General features: G+C 31.2%; 1 long non-coding RNA gene across 1 annotated transcript; it reads right to left on the reverse strand.

The window, feature by feature from the left end:
- Window positions 1–20,116: 20,116 nt before the first annotated feature.
- LOC127724343 (uncharacterized) lies at window positions 20,117–21,505 on the reverse strand. Its single transcript, XR_007992456.1, has 2 exons — window positions 21,429–21,505; window positions 20,117–20,260 (listed from the first exon to the last, which is right to left on the reverse strand). It is a non-coding gene; the product is annotated as an uncharacterized LOC127724343 (long non-coding RNA).
- Between the last annotated feature and the right edge of the window lie 1,233 nt (window positions 21,506–22,738).

Consider the following 22,738-nt stretch of genomic DNA (forward strand, 5'->3'; position numbering starts at 1 on the left):
CACAAAGATAAATAAAAATAAAATTCTAAAATATAAATAATTATTGTGTAAAAACACAATACTGATTACAGAAATCAAGATTAGGATTTACAAACTTACAAAGAAACCATCATTTTTTTAAATATTTTTCTTCTTCACTTTTTGCTATTCTTGGACCTTTTCTTGTTCACAAACTATTTGGATTTGGTCATTAGTGTAGGCTTTTGGCGATTTATAATAGTTTATATAATATTATGTATACACCTTGCTATATTGGGAATATAAGTTGGCTCACTTGCAAATCATACATATACTTCATCGCACTTTTTGTTATGCTCAACGACAAATGTAAATTAAATAAAAGGCCACAAATTTACAAAAATCATGGCGTTTACTGTTTTTCGTATGTCCCTTATGTCAAGTACTTAGGTAACATAAGAGTATAAAAAATTAACCATTTAGTCGGAAAACATGTATCTATCCTCTTTATATTTATCTAAAAAGTCGTCATCACAAGACGGTCCAATGTTCTCTAAAAGAACAAGTATCGCGATCGGGCTCCAAATAAAAGGCTTGACTAAGTAGGCTAACTCAACTTTTCTTCAAATTTCACAATCAAATGTTGAAACTATGTAGTACTAATTAAAACAAAATGTTTTGTTTTGTTTGTTTATGCATTCGATTTCATGGATTGAACCGCAATGAAATGTAGTGGTTTGTATTACATGCATTCCTACTATGTTTTTCGTCATTATCTAATGTATTTTATTTGTATAGGGAGAGGACGTCAGTAATTTTGTTATAACTTGTGTCCAATTCCTTTTGCCACTTTTGCAAATAAGATATGTTTTGACTAATGAAATGACAGCAAACTCGGTAAAACTGTATGGTGCTCTTAAATAAATAAATAAATAAATAAATAAATAAATAAATAAATAATCTTTTAATTTAAAAGTGGTTTTTTTTTCATTTATTAACGCTTGGTCGATATGCCACTGCTAGTGAACTGCTAGTCCCCGAGTGTATCACCGGCTCAGTAGTGAGTTATTCGGTACCAACACGATTTATAAAACATCTTTCTTAAATTCTATCATAAATTTAGAAATTATTAAGAAACTAAGGTTCTGAATCATTTATGCATGTATTTTGCTATTTAAATATCAGCCAGGTTTGGCTTTTGAACTTCTCAAGTATTTAGAACTGATACAGCCTTCAATTTGGTTTTCTAATTTTTGTTTCAATAGCATATGAGAAAGATACATTCATAAAGTTCTTCGGATACACAACTTTAAAAAGTTTGATTTTGTCATGTTTTGCAAAAGGAAATAACTCTAAGGAAGGAAAATATGGTTCCATACCTATTTTAAGCAAGTTACAATAAATATTATGGATTGTACGGTTTCTGACAAAAAATTGCATGACATATTTATTGTTAAACGTTTAAACAGAATACGAAACACGATCTTTTCATAGCTTTGCAAGTCTATTCTATCCTGAAATGTTGTCTCTCTCGTTGTCAATATAATGGAATTTTATGCGACTGTCATACAAGTGAGAGGTTTAGCTAGCTATAAAACCAGGTTTAATCCACCATTTTCTACATAAGAAAATGTCTGTACCAAGTCAGGAATATGACAGTTGTTATCCATTCGTTTGATGTGTTTGAGCTTTTGATTTTGCCATTTACTTAGGGACTTTCCGTTTTGAATTTTTTCTCGGCGTTCGGTATTTTTGTGATTTTACTATTTGCTATAAGGCAGGTTTTCAAGTTTTGACTCGCTTTTTTATGCGATATAATTGAGCATTGACTATGGGAAACAATACATACTTCTCTCTGATCAAGCTTTTTGATGAAGTCAATGATAAAAAAAATGTCCCTTCTTTTATTTATTTCATAGATTATAGTCGATCTATTCCTCTAAACATTTGATGATGTTTGTTACTCTTGTTTTTGATCTTCTATGTTGATCCATTTAGTGCCAATAAAGATTTGCAAACTTATCCCTACTTTTCCTTTCATTATTGTATTACATATAGTTCAAAAAATCATTTCTTAAAATCTTATAAAATGCTTATTATTTTTGAATACTTCATAAAAATAAGGTCCCGAAAATCTAGAGAGAATAATTTCCCGCCAAATTTCAATTGATAAATCCAAAAAGCAAGGACACAGACCTATCATTTCTTTTTAATGTTTCTCATAAAAAAGTTCCGTTATCTATATGCTTTCAAATCATAACAGGTTTTCTAAAGCTTATTATTTTGAAACAGAGGAGCGAACATCATTAATACACAATTCATGTATTATTTTCAGACGAAACTTATTACAATGGTTGACGACACAACTATGACATACAGTACCATGACACACGATGAACTCACCGCTATCAGTAAATTTTTAGCACATACTTGTAACAAGGCTGGATAGACCACATACAAACTTAATTAAATTTAACTCTACATCATTTATAAATGTGTCTGTGTTTTTATTTGAATTCTAAAAGGTTGAACGAACTAATTTTTTCCTTTTTTGGTCATAAATGGCGATCAAACATTAGAATTGTATAGTTTGTTTAACACTTATATTGCAAAACTCAAAAACTCCTGTCTACGGAGAAGTGTATCATTTGTACATTTAACCAACAATACTTTAACGATGTTTAAATCACATTAATTCACCGAGAAGGCAAATCGAGGTAACAAACAAAAACAAAAAGAAATCTCATAAACGTTCTGATTTATTTCTTTATTTTGTTACAATAAATATAGTTAAGTCAACCTCATATCTTGACTTACATCCAGAAATTGACAATGAAGGTCGATTTAGAACATGACTTTACGACAAAAGAGATGATTACAGCTTCCCAATTGTGAACTTTCTATTTATATATAGCAACATTCCAGCAGCGCCTGCATATGGAGAATATATATTGCAGTTGATACGATATTCCATGGCTTGCATTTCTTATCATAATGTTCTTGATGGGGGATTGCTGCTCACTAGGACAATTTTTAAACCAAGAGTTCGAATTATTGTTCCAATAAGGATTTGATACTAGAATCACATGTTGCTAAATTTTAAATACGTGATCATTATATAGTTTGTTTAACTAATAAAGAAAATATTATTTCACATATCAAAAAAGATGTCCATACTACCACTTAAAACAATTAAATGAGACAATATTTTTTAAGTGACTTAGCTAATGCACGTTTCTATAAAACTGAACATCAAAGGCATCCAAATAAATGTAATCAGATGTGGTATAACTTATTCAACTGAGGTCTAAAACATAGACATTTATTGTTAGTAAAGGAGTTTTACAAATTAAATTATATATCCCGAGACAAAGAGAGAGAAATACTATAAACTAGGAATGTGAGCTGAAATCAAAACTTGGCGTAACAGGACCAAACAGAATATTGACGAATCTTAGAGACAGTTTTCTTCAAAGATGGTAAAGAATTTAAAAGCATCAATTTGAGGAAATGTGTTCACACTCTAAACCCATCACAGCAGAAAAAAAAAAACAAATGATCAACGGAATCTTTCAGCAAAAGTTTGGTTCTGCAACATTTATTTCTAAGCTCAGGTAACCAACAAAATCAAAATCATTTTGTTTTGTTTGAATCTGTTTCAGTAGAAAAGTTACATATTGTAACTTCTTTATTTAGTCGTCGAAGAATTTGTGTATCTATACAACGAAAATGTACGATGGAGTTAAAGGACGTAGAAGAGAAGTTTTCAAAATTTCACTTTTCATCTAATATTTTATTATCTTTTTATGTTTTAGCTAAATACATAAAAATAAAATGATTTTTACTCCATGAAATGATTCAGACACTATTTACTGAGAAATACGTGACGTGCACACGGTATTCCATATTAAAATTTATTTTCTTTATTTTGCCTAATGTCTCATACTTATGAAATGTAAGAGTAATAAAAAAAAATCAACAAATGTATAATAAAACATATCAGTATCAGTATCAAAACACTTCTTAGTAAATTATTTAGCTTAAATACTCGAGAGTTTTAATGGTGCCTTACAAACGAATAATAACAACAAGCTTTATAAGTTGTGAGGAAGAACAACTGAAATTGACTCACAAGTGACATGTTTCGCTGTCTAAGGACCTTTATGGATACCAGTATAGTCGTCTGTTCTTCAATTTCACCAGTCCGGTCTTATTCTGGATTGAGATATCTTTTTGAGTGCTAATTTGCATAGCGGTTGATTACAAAAGGCGCCCAACCTGTCAACATAGCATGTATCGCTTCTCTTTGGAGTTCAATTCCTTCAGTTTCTGCTCTTTACCTTGATTTATCTCTACCTAATTGATAAACGAGATTCGAACATAACATGTAAACTACTATCGTCTTAATTATGGTACGTTTGTTTAGTAGATAGTTAGCTTTTACCATTTCTATATAAAGCTTTTTCTGACTTTTTCCCCTTTTATATTTTACTGTAATAGAAATCTTTTTCCTTAGCAAGAATTAAATAGATTTACCGTCATAAGGAAATGCAAATATTTTCAATACTTTAATTACTCACATTTCTTCCTTAAATGAGGGAAAGTGACCATTTGTTTTATTTATTGGGCTAAAGGGTTGAAATTTTGAGGAAATGAGAGGTATAAATGGACCAAAAGGGACATTATATTGAAGACAAATAGGTCAATTAGTGGTAATTATCATCCTAGAATCATCTTTTGAATCATATTCAACTGTTTATAGGCAGATGAGATAAATATTTGATCATTTATTGGTCCACACTATATTCTATCATGATGCAGCTTGATTTGGATTTTTCGAAGAAATTTTGTTCGAATTGCTGTAGATGTCGTCCTATATAACAATAGGTTTTTTTCAAACTATTGAACTGATTATTACAAAACTTGACAGTAATGCTTGAAATAACCTGTATTACAAAGGGAAAAAAGATCACATTCAGTTTATTCAACAGAAAAAAGTCTTCTTTAGGTGTAATACCACAAAATCATAGTAGATCACATCCGGTTGCATACGAAAAAGGGTAAACAAATTATTACTTTGAATTTGACAGTTGTAGGAAAATAATTCTACATTTCGTTGCAGTAAAACATTTCTGTGTCATAGACCTATATCTTGGGTGTTTCAAAGCACCATTATTTTTTTTATTTGGTGTTTCTATAGAATACTTTGGAAACTTGAGGTTACATGGTTACTAAAGCTTGTACACAGGAGGAAAAGTGTGAACATTTGATTGGTTAACTTCAAGTGATGGTTATTTTCTTATATGCAATGAAACTTTATGTGAAATTTTGTCTATAGTACGGGACAGGAAAAAACTTTACTCATGCCAAGTATTTCTTTTTTTGAAACAATGATAAATTCTGCACACTTTTTTGAAAAGTATAAATTTAACAAAGACTTATAGTGGAAAATCAATGGTGGTATTACACCTGTTACATTACTGCAATGAAATGTAGGATTAATTTCTTACAACTGATCCAAGGGAATATATTTTTTCGCCCCTTTTTCGTATGCAACCGGATGAGACGCACTATGATTTGGTGGTATTACATCTGAAATAAAGCAGATTAACTCTTGACTTATAAATCGACTTGTGTTTACTGTGAATTGATTTTGGTTTAAAAGAAACGGAAAATTTATTATCTATTATATTTTCTAGTCTGTTGATGACCATATCGATGTACTTATGAACCTCCTTACGAAGTTAACAAGTGTATACATGTGAAATAAAAACTAGCGCACGTCATTACACTAACTAGCACTTACATTTTTTTTACTATTTTGATATTTATCTACAAAGTCAGTACTGTGAAACCTTTTACCCTAAATAGTAAGTGTAAATCTATCGGTATAAATTTTAGTCTTTCTAAAAGAAAATAAATTACCTTAAAGTCACTGCAATACAACTGTTGCTTAAAATGATGTTTACTTTGCTTTTTTGCTTGATTGTTAGCCAAGTAAGGAAGAGATTTTTGTCAATCAAAAGCAGCAATTTAAAAAAGTTTAGAACACACATTTAATGATAAGAAATCCGAACTCTTAGGTTAGGTAAGGTAAACTCAAAACTCTAATGTGACGCCCTTATAACGCTTTGTCAACAAAACCGCTCAAAATATGTATGACCCATGCGCACAAAATGACTGTTCACATTATCGATATCTTCATTGTTATCCTAATAAAAACGGTGTATTTAAGCAGCTTACATAATTTTTTTTTATTATATATCGTTACTACATTATCATATATTTAACCTGCTTTTAGTTTTTAAACCTATTAAATATGAAAATGTAATGTTCATGATGCATGGGGAGGAAACAGGAATAGTCAAATAAGTGAGGTATTTTCATATGCTTCGACCTTTAAAATACAATATGTGTCCTATTAGAAGCGAAATCAAGCTCAATGTAAAATATCGTCAAGTATAATGTCTACCCATGTTAAAATGGGTATATAGTATGACATGAAGGAATTATTTCTTAACCAATACACTTAAAATGTTTTTAATTTGTACTGCTGTTAGATAAAATAAACAATGCTCCACAACCGAAGAGCTTGGTTGAAAGGATAAAGTAGATTTTGATATGAATAGAAACAACAAATTAAACATGCTAAAGTATATGAGTTTCATCGTGATAAAAAAAAATATATATTTCGCACAAATGAAAATAATAGGTCCATTCTGAACTTACAAAAGTCACAATTTTTAATTAAAACAGTTACTTTTGGCTTTAGAGTGGCGATTACTAGTTCCTCTTTAAATAAAAGACAACTTTGGTTTAAGTGAACATCATTCGTGCGTTTAAGGGCATCGCCACTTCTTTCATATGTTGAGAGTGGTTGAAAAGATGTAATGCTGTTTTGAACAAATTATTTGGCAAACTAAATTCTTATTTTTCATTACCTATTTTTAGATGGTGACGTTCCCTTTTCGCCATCTTAAGGTGTTTATATATTTCAGCTCGCTCGATTTGCTAGTGTATGTAACAACGTATTTGATTTAAACGAAAGAAATCTCTGTATCACTGAAAAATTATTACTCCAGGCTTTTCGATATCACAAACTAGTCAAAACGTATACTAAATTTTACAAGGACATCATTCGTAAATATCAATCAACAACATGAAGACATCTTATACGTTAAGGTATTTCACATTCATTCTTTTATGGTAACATTCTTTACAAAGCACAAATATGTCGGCATTCACCTTAACAGCTAACCAAACCTTTAAATAGACTTATTCAGAAGATGGCATATTTTGATATTAACATTGTTAGGGTCTTTGCATCGGAAATAAACACATTTATTCTAAACCAGTTATTGGCATGATACGGGATATGTTCTTCTCATATATTTTATAATGGTATGATTCTAAACCCCTAACGTGAGGGATTTTGCTTGATTTTCATATAATGAAGACATAATTTTTCAATCAGTTTAAATGAGGTCTGGAGCTGGCATGTCAGTAACTCCTAGTAGTCCTTAATTAATTTATGTATAATTGTCATTTTGCTTAGTTTCATTTGTTACCTATTCTGACATCGGACTCGGATTTCTTTTAAACTGAGTTTTACTGTGTGTATACTGTGTGCTTGTTTATTCTACATGAGCTTGAGATATAGGGGGAGGGTTGAGATCTCCCGAAACATGTTCAACCCCGCCTGTCCCAAGTGAAGTCTTGTGTGTTTTTTTTTTAATTTTAGTTCATTTATATGTTAACGAGTTTAGTATGACGTCCTTTTTTAACTGATCTAGTACACATTTGTATTTAGGGGCCAGCTGAGTCCCACCATCGGGTGCGGGATTTTCTCGCTGCATTGAAGACCAATTGGTGGCCTTCGGCTCTTATTTGCTCTTTGGTCGGGTTGGTGTCTCTTTGACATATTCCCCATTTCCATTCTCATTTTTTTATTATCATTGATTATCTTCACTGCTGTCATTTGGGAATTGTGATTCAGTACCAACGGGACAAATATTATTTTAGTTCATCCTGCATAACGACGATCACGAAGACGATTGGTGAACTTTTAAAGTGCAGGGATACGGGCGATCCCTCTATCTGGTATATGACGTCATAAAAGTGCACATAAATCATGTAAATGACGATCTTTGCTGGTGAAGGACTCGAAAGTGGTCTATTGGATACTGTGAATATAGAAACAATTTGTTCAAGAATATAAATAATAAAATCGAAACGGAACGAAAAAGGTCGAATATCTTTTGCAATTATTTAAGAATTGTGAAATCGAGTGACAACATAATGTCTATATAAAATAGAACATGTGGTATCGCGTCTATTAACAAACAATAGCTTTAGTCTATACTGAACAGCAGAATGTAATTTGATACTATCAATGTTTCAGACCCTTGCAGCGACCAAAACGGCGCCCTCAAGTACCAAACACCACGCTACGTACCATCATCGCACATATTGACCCCATCCAACAAAGGAACCAGCAGAAACTGATTCATTTAGCTTCAAATATAGTTTTGTTAGTGAGTCATCAATTTTCTCGACCGTTACAGGTGAAGGGCTATATGACCAAAATGGACAATAAAAGTATAGCAAAATCCATCTAAGGTATACTTTGTCTAATTAGGGAGATGAAACCTTAGAATCGTTATAGTTTCCAAATTTAATAACCGACAATTTTAGAAGGGTTTGTTATAAATCATGTCAGTACCGAAGTAACACGCGTACACCATCACGGATAATTGAACTAGTTTGACAAAACTTAATATTATGGTAGATATACAGTTCCATGTCACATGATGAAGTCACAGCTCCCAGTAAATTGTTTGCAACAAGAGCGGGATGACCACTTTCAAGCTAAACTAAAAGTACCTTTCAGTACGTTATTTGTTTCTTCTTGCACTAATTTGAAAATTGTATGGTCGATCACTAACTGAAATAGTTAATTTTGAAGAGGGAGATACGACCAACTGATTGTATAGATATGTTCAGAGGAGTAGAGTGATTGTGATTTTTGTGGTATGCTATCATAATGGTAATTAATTCGTATACATTTTATCATTAGTTATAGAATGGTAGATATGGGTTCTAGGACCAAAACGGGATTGTAGAAAATTGCCATCGCTACTACACCTAGCGAACAACAGATTAATAAAAAATATGTAGTTGGTTCTTCTGTTTCTGTTTTCTACTTATCACATGCTTATAGTTGATGTGTTTCCGTCGGTTTTGGTTTCTGATCCGGATTTGTTTCAGCTTGATCGTTTTATGATTATTGAACAGTGGTATACTACTGTTGTCATATTTATTGAGGGAATTGGATCCTTATTTTTTTCTAAATTCATAAAAGGACAATTTAAATCATGTCAGTACCGACCAACTGATTGCTGAGTTAATAATACTCTTAAGGAGTGATAGGTTAACAGTAGCGATATCGTCCCAGTACTATAGAAGCGGATTATTAGTTACATACTAGTAAGCTGAAGTACTTCATGTAGCTCTGCTCATCGATTTGGTCGCAGCAATGGTCATTGTCATTAATCATCTCTCCAACCCATGCTGTGTCTATGAATGACCTGATGCCGTTGATACAGAAGTCGTTGGGTATTCATCACATGCACACAGAGTTTTATTCATTAATTCTGTCAAAACTGCATTCTCTGTACAACTGTTTTTTTGAAACAACTGTTTCAAATCAACTTTCATACAAACCTGCAGCTTTTATCTCGAATATTGCCAGTCACAGATTTTTAAGACAAGTTTGTGTTTGAAAACAACTGTCCTGAGCCTAAATCCATCAATTAGAAACACGAAAGATACTGGTGATTCAGTTGAAGATTAACATGATAAAGAAGACGTAGATACCCGGTTTGAATCAGATAAGGCTGAGACAAATAAAAATGAGAAACCTGAAAAATTCTATGAACAGACATGCTACATCGATCTTTATAGACCCAAATGATGTGAAGCGCCTGTCCTACCTCCATGACAAAGTAGGTATTGATAATTCACTTGGACACTCAGCACGACACTTTTCAAAGAAAGCATAGGGAAGTTCCAATTTCTTTTGGAATTTCAACCAAAGATAAAAAAAACTGAATTGAGTACCTAAATTGCATAAGTGTTCTTCTGAACAACGTTATATTGCTAATTCTTCCAAGTACTACACAAATCCTATTTCCTACTTCTTGACATTAATTGACAGCAATCAAAGCCAAGCTTGAAACTTCCTACTGTACTAGAAGTATAAATCAGATGTAGATATTAAAAATTCCGAAGATCTGTAAGAACACATACAATCTTCGTGCAAAATTCATGATAGTAATAACGAAATATATTTTAATCTTTTAACACATTTTATTAGATAAAATAACCGTAAGCAGCCTAACGATGTATATTTAGGGGCCCTTTAGATTACACCGATTTCCATTTACTAGGGAAAATACAAATGGGAGACTATTTTATATTTTGATATTTTGAAACACTTTGAATTTTCAATAATTTTAATTTTTTAAACATCTTCTGTATCACTTTTTTTTCAAAAAAATAAATAAATATATAGTCTTATATAGAATAACAAAACTATTTGTTTTCGGAAGCAAATTTTGAAAGTGTTATCAATGCCGTGTCAAATGGTCAATTAAAGAGCTAGAAATGATTATAGCCCCCTTATGTTATTAAAATTAATCCTGACGGTTTAATTACCAGTATGTTAGGTAACACGCGCAAAAATTATTTGTGTGATGTTGTTATGGAGTAGTTGATAATGTAAATGAGACTAATGGCATCGAGTGGGGAAAAAAAATCATCAATGTATGAATTGTTCATGTTTATAAATAACACAATACACAACTTATTACCTTATTATTGGTATAAACACATTTATTTTATTTACTCTTTCCACATATATTACCCATTCCCAACGAAAATACAATTTGAAAATATCAGTTTTTCTTCGTTACATCACAAAATGACAACGATACATATATCTAGCTTTAAGGGGGGGGGGGATAAATCGTACTTTGAAATAAAAACCAAAAAACCAATCTAATTCAAACAACAAATTATCTCAATCAGATATTATCAAGATGCTTGATTTCGTGTTTGACAACAAAGTATCGACATTTCCATGAAAACCAGCTGCCGACTTACCCGATCCTCTATTCATGAAACGAAAAAAAAAAGACAAAAACGAGAAACAACGAAAATACAAGAAAAACAGTACAAACAATACAGTACGATTTGGCGAGGTAAACCCCTCCAAAAACCTGGAGTGATCTCATGTGCTCTCAGAGGGTACGACGATCCTGCTCCACCTACGACACACGCCGTGTAATTCCATTTAAATACGTTGATGAAATGTATGAAGGGATTATGCATCACAAAATACCGGATTAATAGTTGACTCTTATATAGTGCTAAGAAATTACCAAATAAAATTTATCATCGTTACAATTATTGTTCTAACCCTGAAATTTGATCGACTGCGAAAATTGAAATAAAAACAGATGTTTCTCGACAAAGGATATACAATAAAGACAACAGTAGTATACCGTTGTTTAAATGTCATCAATCGAGAAGGAGAAAACAAATTTGGAATACAAACTAAAACCGAGGGAAACACATCAACTATAAGAGGAAAACAGCTAGGAACACTGAAGTGTCAAGACTCATATACATTGAAAAATTAATAAACAATTAAAAAGGGTCGTTTGAGGAATCAATTATACGAAAAAAGAGTTTTCAATTTATTAGCTTTATATTCCTGTGCTCCACATGTGGAGCAGGGTCGCATACCCTTCAATAGCACCTGATTTTACCCCGGTTATTGATTGTAATTGTGTTGCTCAGTTTTTAGTGTTCTGTGTTTTGTAGAATATTGTTAATATTGTTATGGTTTTTTTTTCATACCGTTGTCAGTTTGAATATCTCTGTTGCATGTTCCATCTCTCTTGTTAAGGCATTTAAATTTTCTGAAACAGCTACATCGATATACATCGGTATACAGAAAACAATTGAAAGACGCTCTGCTCTGTTTGTTGATATAAACCTGCAACATTATACTAATTCTTTTTTTTTTCCAACTTCACATATTTTATTACACTACTGGTTGTTACCTTAGCACTACAACAATGACGCTAAGGTTCCTCCCTGTGTTATTAATTGCTAATGAAACCAGGGGATTTGATTAGCAAAGTAGATCATACATTTATATTCTGTGTTAGTTGCATTTTACAAAGTATTCATACGAGCACACAATACATGTACATTATTCAGTAACCCTATATATAAACAATCATATGAGAAAAAAAAACCCGGATTTTTGGCCGGCATTTGTTTTGCTAAACAATTTCTAGTTTAAACCGAAAGTAGAATCCTAAACCAAACAAGCATGGTTGGTCACATGGCTTGACAAATAATTGCATGCAATATTAAGTAGTTTATAATAGTCATCAAGTCAATATTATCTAATGTGTAAATTTTTAAACTTAAAAAAATCGAATATTTCTGTTTGTACATAAAGAAATCAAGGAAGGAGCTATTGAACCCTCTTGATTGATTTATTGATTGATTGATTCTTTGTTGTTTAAATACTTTAGTATTTATTTAAGGTATAATTCTCATAAAAAAATAAATATAATCAAAGTTCTGATATTTTCCTCTGTAATTTTCTCAAAAATAGACTATCTGGATGATAAAACATTTTTGTTTCAGTTTCATTTTTAAGAACTGACAACATATTCACAAATTTAGTTCTTGATTCTGATAAATAGAAACATATATAAATCTCAAAACAAATCAGTGTTATAACATGATTTAGTGTGTTATATTTAATATCTTCAATTTTATATCCAAGTACAAGATTTTTAAGACAAAAGACATGTTGATCAATATTAAAATACATAAATATGTTATGAATTATTGACCAATAATTTTTTACCCATTTACATTCAAAGAAAAATGATTTTACTAATTTTATGAATAATTAGAGTGATCATAATATCTACATCCTTTTCCTAGCTAAGAAATTTGAAAAATAATTTGTTTAATACAAAAAGGATTTCAGAAGCAGGTTATAGAAAGTGCTTGACCTAGTGATAGAAGATGACCTAGTGATAGAAGATATTTTATAAAATCGGAAACATTTTCCCGTTGAAACATACAATTAAAAAAATTTGACGTCAAGTGATTGCAAAGCTGATTTTTCTTTTATGAAATCAAGTAAGTATAAATAGGAGCTAAATAGAAATATACAGAAACTAAAGTACTGTTAGATTTAAAGAAGGAGGTTAAAACTTTTAGTATATTGTTTTCTAGATTTTTTTAGGCGCAATATCAATAAAACATCAAATGAACACGTCAGTTATAAAGCAACAACTGTTGTAGAGATGATAAATAGTCCTCAAGATCAATAATAATAAGTCTTATATATTAAAAATACCATGATTATTAATCATGTTAATGTACCTACAAGTGAATTTGACATAAACGTTTCTGGCATAAAACACCTTTATTTGTCATACAAATACACAGATACGCAGTTACAGCCATGACAAAAAAGTAAAGATTTAGTTTGATTACAAAAGCAAACGACATGTATACATATCATTGGCTCAAACCCTGATTGCATTAAGGACCATTTAGATCCATCAGCGGCAATGTAGAATACAGAACTACTTTTGCAAACAGCTATCACACCACCATCAGGAACTGTTGTGCAGGAACATACTCTTTCAGGGAAAGTGATCCACTGAATTTCTCGTCCTTTTATTGTACAAACCAATAATCGTTTGTCCCGGCAAAAGAAATACAAGAACTCATTAGAAGCGTGAAGTAAGTAACAGTTGTCAACAGAGATAGGGATCTTTCTTTTTGATTGTCCATTACAATCGACGAAGATCAAAGTGTTCTTGGTGTAAAGCAACAATTCCTTGTCGCTGTAAGAAGTTGCTGAAATATCATGTGTTGGAAGTCGAATAACTGAATTACGTATCCAAGAATTTATTGCCATAGTAGTCAGTCCACTTTCCCCCAATATAGCTACAACATTTTCCCCACAAATCATAAGATTGCGTGAATCTGTTGGAGCTGATTTCTCTTGAATGAGACGCAAGTGCTCATCAAGTATATATATTTTCCAGTTATCATACTGTGTTTTGACAAGAAAGACAACTTCGCCATTTTTCATTTCTAGGCAATCAGCAATAAGTGACCCCATGTCTCTAAATACATTTCTCTTCACTTTTAAGATGAACTTTGCTGGTAGGCTCCCTGAAATAAAAAGATCGAAAAATCCTTTAACTGCACGACAGATATTTCATCATCAAAAAAATTAACGGTTTAACGATAAACATTTTACGCCAGGTAACAGTAACTTTCCAATATACAAACGATGTTGATGCGCTCGTGCATGTTCACATTATACGCACAAAATCTGTTTTACAGAGTTATAACAATTATAAGGAAGAACGAGTGAAATCGACACTAGTGAAGTTTAAACTCACCACCAAGAATCCATTGACTGATACGAAATGTCGCTGTCTCAACTCACCAGCGACACATTAACGTGGTACTAGAGCTTTCGTACAATTTGGCGAAAGGTACGTACGCTTGAGAAGACATGCGTAATTATGCCGGCGCCAGACATTGGTGTATAGACCGACGTGCACCAGACGTACAGAGAAAATTGACTAAGTCCGTATAAGTAAGGCGCACGCAAGAGGAACGCTAAGCGATCGTTAGACGCGCGTTGCATAAGTTTGAAGTACGTCGAAATGCAGAGGTATACGCTTGGTGAACGCTATAACTCCTGGAAATTTTATGCAGCATACACTTTTTCATCTAGCTCTAGCGTTTGTCAAGCGTATACTTGTTCGCTACACGCACGTACTTCATACTTTACAAGCGCGTTGCAAAACGCTACAGATACGTTTGAGACACGTTTAGGGCACGTTGTATACGCCTCAAGATTGTTCTACTTTTACTTGGACGTATGCCTGGCGTGTTTGTAACATACGCCTGGCGTAGTGTCAGCGCTCTGTGAACGTATAAAACACACCCGTGGCGTATGAAAAACGTATTCTGACATTCAACGTAACTTGCACTATCATTTCTAGTGGCATATGTCCGTGAATTTACAAGAACAAGTGTATCCAAAAGTAGTTCAAACACTCCATAATTACACGTCCCATACACGCCGAAAGCACGGATAATCGTCACAGACACAACCGGGACGTGTCTCAAATTAGTTCAAGGGACGTTTTTCCATCGTAGCGTACATTTCATCTGCGTTAGACGAACGCCAGACATACGCCATTCATTAACACCTGTTAGCATATTTTGATTCATTCAGTTAGCTGATTAAGGTTATGACCCTTAAACTCATCCAATCATCTTCTGAGATCACCAGCAACCACACGTTGCATTTTTTATACAATGAGTGCAGAAAGGTATAAATTGTCAAAGAATTAGAGAAATATGCATAAACTTTTGTTTTTGTTGAACAAGAATGCAATTATTTCTTCATTTTAATGGAAATTATTGACCGCCATTGGATTTTTGTACTTTTTATAGTTTAGGATTGGTTGTTTTTCATAAAAAAAAAAGATTATCAGAGAAAATATACTTAACTTTTGTTCGCATCGTTTAAAATTACCAAAATTATTCTTCTTTTAATAAAAAATGATGCTATTTTATTTGTGATTGGTTATTTTAAGGGCCTGAAGATAAGTCTTTTTTTAGATTTTAGATACAATCAGAATTAAAATACTTAAACTTTTGTTTTTTGTGGAATAAGAATGCAGTTATTGCTTTATTTTAATACAAATTGAAAACCGCCATAAGATTTCAGTACTTTTTTTACATAAGGATTGGTTGGTTTTCATAGAATATGCTGAATTTTAGGGAAAAGATACTAAATGTGTATATGCGTTGCTTAAAATGCAAATATTTCTTCTCATATTGGCAATAATGCAATGTCAATTGCAATAAGTCCTTATAAATGCCTTTAGATAAGTAATTTTCTATAAAATGTAAATAATTGAAGGACAAATATGCATACACTTTTGTTTTTGTTGAACAAGAATGCAATCATTTCTTCATTTTAATGGAAATTATTGACCGCAATTGGATTTTTGTACTTTTTATAGTTTAGGATTGGTTGTTTTTCATAAAATAAAAGATTATAAGAGAAAATATACTAAATATTTGTTCGCATTGTTGAATATTACCAAAATTATTCTTCTTTTGATAAAAAATGATTCTATTTAATTTGAGATTATTTTTTTTGAAGGCCTCAAGATAAGTCTTTATTTAGATTTTAGATATAATCACAATTAAAATACTTAAACTTTTGTTTTTTGTGGAATAAGAATGCGGTTATTGCTTTATTTTAATACTAACTGTAAACCGCCATAAGATTTCAGTACTTTTTTTACATAAGGATTGGTTGTTTTTCAAAAAATATGCTGAATTTTAGGGAAAAGATACTAATTTTTTGTACAATGGACGCATAGCCTTAAATGCAAATATTTTTTCTCATATTTGAAATAATGCAACGTCAATTGCAATCAGTCGTTATAAATGCCTTTTAATAAGTATTTTGTATAAAATGTGAATTAATGAAGGATAGATATGCATAAACTTTTGTTTTTGTTGAACAAGAATGCAATCATTTCTTCATTACAATGGAAATTGTTGACCGCCATTGGATTTTTGTACTTTTTATAGTTTAGGATTGGTTGTTTTTCATAAAATAAAAGATTATCAGAGAAAATATACTTAAATTTTGTTCGCATTGTTTAAAATTACCAAAATTATACTTCTTTTGATAAAAAATGATGCTATTTAATTTGTGATTAGTTATTTGTAAATAATAGGGGCGTAGTTGGTACTCTTGACTCCCTTAATGTTACGGGGTCATGATTTCATTTGTAAAATCATTAGAAAAACAATTAAATCTTGAAGGTCACCAATATCAGGAACTAGTTGTTGCAGTTCACGAAGATCCAACACATTCAAGTTATAAAATTTAATTCCAAGTCAAAGTACTAATACATCATATACAAAGGACAATGTCAATATAATGTGACTACTACTGTATCTTACATTCTAACGGATTTCACAAAGTTTACAATAAATATTTATACTAAATATTGAAAATAGACAATACTCAATTAGCATTACAATACTCAATTAAAATGACATTTCATAACTTTAAGCTATAAGTGACAGCATTCACATTAATTAATACAAAAGATAATAATAATTTATAATACTCATATAATCTTATTCTTTCATTTTCCTATACAATAATGTTCACATCTTTTGTATGAATTAATGTCTTTCATATTAATTTCTGTAACTCAATAAATAAATAAATCAGTCACAAATATTTGAACATCAAATGTCACTAATTAAGATTAACACGTTATTTGTCTATACATGTAAATATTTGAATCTGTAAAATAATAAGTTGTCTAAAAGTCCAATTTCGAAATAAATGATAAAATTAGAATTAAGTCCAAATAAGCCTGGTGACATATTTTAAAGGCCTCAAGATAAGTCTTTATTTAGATTTAAGATACAATCAGAACTAAAATACTTAAACTTTTGTTTTTGTGGAGTAAGAATGCAGTTATTGTTTTATTTTAATACAAATTGTAAACCGCCATAAGATTTCAGTACTTTTTCTACATAAGGATTGGTTGTTTTTCATAAAATATGCTGATTTTTAGGGAAAAGATACTAAATTTAAATACGCGTTGATTAAAATGCAAATATTTCTCCTCATATTTGAAATAATGCAACGTCAATTGCAATCAGTCTCTATAAATGCATTTTGATAATTAATTTTGTATAAAATGTGAATATTTGAAGGATAAATATCCATTAACTTTTGTTTTTTTGCTGAACAAGAATGCAATCATTTCATCATGTTTATGGAAGTTATTGACTGCCATTGGATTTTTGTACTATTTATAGTTTCGGATTGGTTGTTTTTCATAAAATTAAAAGAATATCAGAGAAAATATACTTAAATGTTGTTCGCATTGTTTAAAATAACCAATATTTCTTATCTTTAGAGAAAATTGCAGCAATTTTATTTGTAATTTGTTATTCTAATAGCCTCGATTGGGATAAGTTTTTTTTTTTATTTTAAGATTATAAGGATACAAAACTTCAAAATATTGAAAATAATACACCAAAATTTTCAATAACTGATCATTTCATTTTATTTCCGGAAATTAATAAAATGAAAATCGCGATATAAACACCGTTTTAGAACTCTCCGAGTTTGAAAATATATAACCTAAATAAAAACGAAAGGACCATTCTTTAATGATATAATATTCAAATTTAGGTTTTATCTGTATTTTTCTTTTCATTTAAATTCATTAAACTTTGCTGAATAATAAATAAAACAATGTTGATCAGTTGTACTTGAACGTTTCGTATTGTACATGTCGCCATTTTAATTAAATTAAACGAAACTAAGATTCCGTAATTTGTATTAGTTTATCATGTGACGTATTACAGTTCAATCCGTCAGAAAGATCGATCCGTTCTATCCGTCCGATCCGTCCGATCAGTCAATTACTTTTACTATAAGTCTGACGGATTGGTGACGTGAGTTTGACGCGAACTTGACTGATCGGTGACTGATCGATGACCACTGATTGATCGCTAAAACAGTAACGGCTAAGGTTGCAAGTACTGTATATAAAGAGGGGGGATCAAAATACCATGGCTAAGTAAAAATTTTCTAACATCTTTTCAAGCATGTTAAATACATACCAACTGCTTATTGGAGTATTATTACTATGTAAAGGAGTTAGAATAGCTTGATTTTTTTGTAATTGGAACTGTATAAAAGGGTAGGGAGTGCAAAATACCATAGCTAATAGAAAATTTTTAAGCATCTTTTCAAGGATGTTAGATGTATTCCAAATACTTATTGGAATATTATGATTATGTAAAAGAGTTAGAATAGCTAGATGTTTGTAATTGAATGTGTATAAAGGAAAAGGGGGGGGGGGGGGTCAAAATGCCATGGCTAGGTAAAATTTTCGAACATCCCCAGCAGGCAGACGACATTGATTAAACATTGAATCAATGTTTATTTTCTATGTTGAATTATTATTAGATTTTGCAAATTTGTATCAACGTTGAAATCCTACGTTGAATCAACGTTGATGTTCATCTTTGAATCAATATTGAATAAGGGTTGCTTCAACATTGTTTCAACCAATAACCTAATTTGAATTCAGGGTGAACACAATATTCAACACGGAATAAAAATTGGTTAGTGGTTGTGTTCAACTGTGTTTCCACCTAAAACTTAAGTTTCATTTATCCTGTATTTACTGTGTGTTGCATTCCATAATTTTATACTGTAGCAATATTCAAACTAGTGTCTTCTCAAGGCACTCAACATGCTAAATGCCATAGCATCATTCTGTCGCAGGAAACTTTATCCAATAACTGCTCCATCAGACCAAAGTATAAAAAAATAATCTCAGAAAAAAATTGATGAACTTAAAATAAAATCATAGTCTGGTCATATTTGACATGGTGTAAGTTTTTGCTCATGGTTGAAGACTGTATGGTGACGCAAAGATATATTAATAATGTTCTTTGGTTGATGGTTGTCTTTTTAACAATAGGTAACCATAAAAAGTGGTTGGGTGCACAAAACTTTGAATATATGCCATTGACTGTCAATAATTCGTAGAAGATCAGTAATTTTCAACAATAAAACTGAGTGACCACATTCTTGTGATGAGAACATGGCTTGACCATGATGATGTCAACAACCAATCAACTGAATAACAAATATGTGTGATAGAGCTTTCCTACGAACCATAATTTAACCACCAAGATTTTTTTAACATTTAACTATATGCATATAAAAACACAAATTATCATCCCAGAGAAATATTGAAAAAATCAGCAAAAATACTAAAGAAATATTTCCAATATTGACCTATCCTAATTTTTGAAAGCACACAACCCCTAATTCACATATTTTTTGCCCAATGTCTATTTTAAATATCTGAGTGATCAAAATATAAAACAAAGTTTGCTGATCCTACCCCATGTATTCTAATGTGCAACCACTGATGATAGAGAAATATTCAATACGATAGAATTAAAATAAATTTATTTATCAATAGTGAAAACTTCAACTTCTGTCTTCTCCCACCTTGTCTTTTTGGAGCCTATTTCAGAAAGTTTGTTGTTTTGTCAGATACTTATTGTTCCGTGACTCCACAGGTCTTCATGGTGAAATCTACAAAATCAAAAGTTATAACATTGTCAAGTTTAATTCTGTTCAACACATTTAACTATTAATAACTTCATAATGATGCTATTTAAAGTATAAAATCAAAAGCATAAGAACTTATGGAAACTAAATGAAAGTTAAACTTCCATCAAAGTCTCAACTACATGTCCTTTTATATAGACCAGAAGGTATAATCTGTAAGAAAATCCTATTTGATACATTTTAATTTTGAACATCTTCAAGGTTTATCAACTTATGTCTTTTTCTGTATTACTTGTGCTGCTGCATGGATATCTGTCTAATTGACATATACGAGGGTGGTAAAGGGGGGTTCTTAACACTGAAACACGTTAAATAAAAATCCCAAAAACGCTGCACGGAAAATAAAAATTGGGATAAATGAAGCACGAGAAATAAAATAGTAATATTAAGGAAAAAAGTACTAAAAGTTATTACTCAGTCGTTATTGGAGATCACACAGTCATGATAATGGACACGAAGACCCTGCGGTCACCTTTTCGCGTGCGCTAATAGCATCCGTTTCGAAAAAAAACCAAATTTATTCATAACTTGATAGCAATTAATACCCTGAGAACACATAATTTAAGAGTACCACCACGAAACAGGGAAAATGAATAAGGGGAAACACAAAAAAAGCATGTCGAACCAAATACAAGAAAACGAGAAATAAAACGTCAAAAAACGAAAACACGTGAAATAAAAAGGCCAAACAACGTTCCACGCAAATAACTCTCTACCACCCTCAAATACCCTTCATCTTTGGTTACCTTGTCAAAACACTACTTCAATTTTGACAGTAAAATATTAAAGGTCCAACTTGGTGACCCATATAGCTTCTGAACTTTCCATCCCAATTTTATAAACAAACCCCCCTTTTTATGTAATTTTCGTGTAACTGAATTGAACAGGTAAATAACGATAACATTTCTTTTAACTTTTGATTCAATCATATGATGAATACAAAAAGTCAATGATAAAAATTCATGAGACGTTGCAAGGTAAATTGTGAATTATGGTAACATGCTTAACATCCCCCTTTTCCTCGTGTAAAATTTCAATTTTTCAGTACAGTTTTCATAACAACATGATATGCTCACATTTCTAAAATACGATATGGTATTTACTGTAATCACAACAATTTATATATACTTACGATAAAAATGTAAAAGCTGTATACAGGAAAGATATTGATTAAAACTCTATAGAATCACCTTGTGGTCTCGAAAGCAACAACAACAACTGCGCATGCGCATATCTGAATTTGTCTTAAAATAGAAATGTTAAAAATGCCGCGAAAATTTAAATCAATATTCCAATAGATCTATTGGTTTTTTATATTACAAGTTGTCAACCATTGTTTATATACTGATGTATACGTCTTTCTCTTTAGATTGATAAAAATAATAAAAAAGAATAAAAAAGGAATGAAAACAAAATATTTCACATCAGCAGCCACGGAAAAAGGGGGCATATTTTTAGGGGAAGGGGTTATTCACAAATATTTATATTAATTTACTGTTTGATCCTGTATGCAAGCTGGTTCTATTATTATGTTTTGGGGTGGGGTGAAATTTGGGAATTTCTATTATATGGGGTGCAAAGTTCATGATTAAATTATGCTGATATACACTGCGATTGTTTTATATATAATTCTATAATCACCACGACAATTAGTGATACCGGTAAATCTACTGAATATTCTATTTTATGTGAATATCGTTGTCAATCTTAAAAGAATTGTGATGTGCCCAATTCTTCTTTTTTGACAATTCAACTACTGGGTTTTATATATTGTTTAGCCAACGTTGATTCAATTTTGGTAGTTCAACACAATGTTAATTCAACGTTGAAACAATGTACTAATTTCAACGTTGAATTGTCAATGTTGAATCAATGTTGAATAATTGTAGATCAATGTATAACCTAAAATCAACAAAGATTCAGCGTTGATTTAACAAAGTGTGCCTGCAGGGATCATATCCAGAATGTTAAATACATACCAACTTCTTATTGGAGTATTATTACTATGTGAATGATTTAGAATAGATAGATTTTTTTAAATTGCAGGTGTACAGAGTGGGGGTTCAATATATTACCATTACAGGAAGGTCAAAATACCATGGCTAGGTAAAAAAAATTGAACATTTTTTCCAGCATGTTAAATACATACCAACTACTTATTGGAGTATTATGACAATGTAAAGGAGTAAGAGTATCTCGATTTTTTTTAAATTGGGGGTGTATTAAGGGGTAGGGGTTCAATATTCCATGCCTAAATAAGATTTTCCAAACATCTTTTCTACCATGCTTAATACATACAAAATACTTAATGGAGTATTATTAAAATGTAAAGCAGTTAGAAAAGCTAGATTTTTTAATATTGGAGGTATATAAGGGGGGAGGGGTCAATAAACCATGGCAAGGGGGTCAGAATACCATGGGTACTTAAAATTTTCCATACAT

Source organism: Mytilus californianus, unplaced genomic scaffold, assembly GCF_021869535.1.
Source record: "Mytilus californianus isolate M0D057914Y unplaced genomic scaffold, xbMytCali1.0.p SCAF_14, whole genome shotgun sequence".
Taxonomy (NCBI): Eukaryota; Metazoa; Mollusca; class Bivalvia; order Mytilida; family Mytilidae; genus Mytilus; species Mytilus californianus.